Source organism: Neoarius graeffei, chromosome 9 (assembly GCF_027579695.1).
Source record: "Neoarius graeffei isolate fNeoGra1 chromosome 9, fNeoGra1.pri, whole genome shotgun sequence".
NCBI classification, from domain to species: Eukaryota; Metazoa; Chordata; class Actinopteri; order Siluriformes; family Ariidae; genus Neoarius; species Neoarius graeffei.
In genome coordinates, this window is record NC_083577.1 from 32,987,710 (window position 1) to 32,988,755 (window position 1,046).

Genomic DNA, 1,046 nt, shown 5'->3' on the forward strand with positions numbered 1-1,046 from the left:
TTGACAAAGTGGACTATTCCATTTCCATCTCTCTCTCTCTCTCTCTCTCTCTGACCAGTTTTGATATGAGCACATTTGGCTGGTCCTCATTATACCCTCACTGGCCACTTTAATTAATTAATAGGAACTTGTTCTTCATTCTAAGACTCCTGTTCTCGGCTGCAGGAGCGGAACCCAGTGTGTTCTTCTGCTGTTGCAGGCTGAGATGCTTTTCTGCTCACCACGGTTGTAAAGAGTGATTATATGAGTTACGACAGTATATCCTTCCTGGCAGCTCGAACCAATCTGGTCATTTTCCTCTGATCTCTCTTATCATTTGTTTTCATTGTCAGTCATTCGATGTTTTTTGTTTTTCGCACCATTCTGTGGAAACTCTGCAGACTGTTGTGTGTGGAAACCCCAGGAGATCAGCAGTTTGTGAAATACTTAAACCAGTTCATCTGGCTCAAACCAACACCCAGCACTGTCTCCTCCTTCTTCTTCTTCTTCTTCTTCTTCCGCTCTCGTCAAATTACTCTGCAACAAATCTTCACGCTATAAATAGAAAAAGACAGAATGGGCTGGTTGACACAACGCTCCACTTTTCGGCGAAATTACAGAACAGTTTCCGCTCTGCTCTTTTCTTTCTACATCCTTCAAACACAAGCTACAGTGTAGTTACTGTGTACAAGCTACAAACTACAAGCTAGCTCTTCCCCCGACAGTGGTGTTCACCAGATGTTCCAGCTTTCCCCGCTTGACAAAGTGGACTATTCCATTTCCATCTCTCTCTCTCTCTCTCTCTCTCTCTCTCTCTGACCAGTTTTGATATGAGCACATTTGGCTGGTCCTCATTATACCCTCACTTTAATTAATTAATAGGAACTCGTTCTTCATTCTAAGACTCCTGTTCTCGGCTGCAGGAGCGGAACCCAGTGTGTTCTTCTGCGGTTGCAGGCTGAGATGCTTTTCTGCTCACCACGGTTGTAAAGAGTGATTATATGAGTTACGACAGTATATCCTTCCTGGCAGCTCGAACCAATCTGGTCATTTTCCTCTGATCTCTC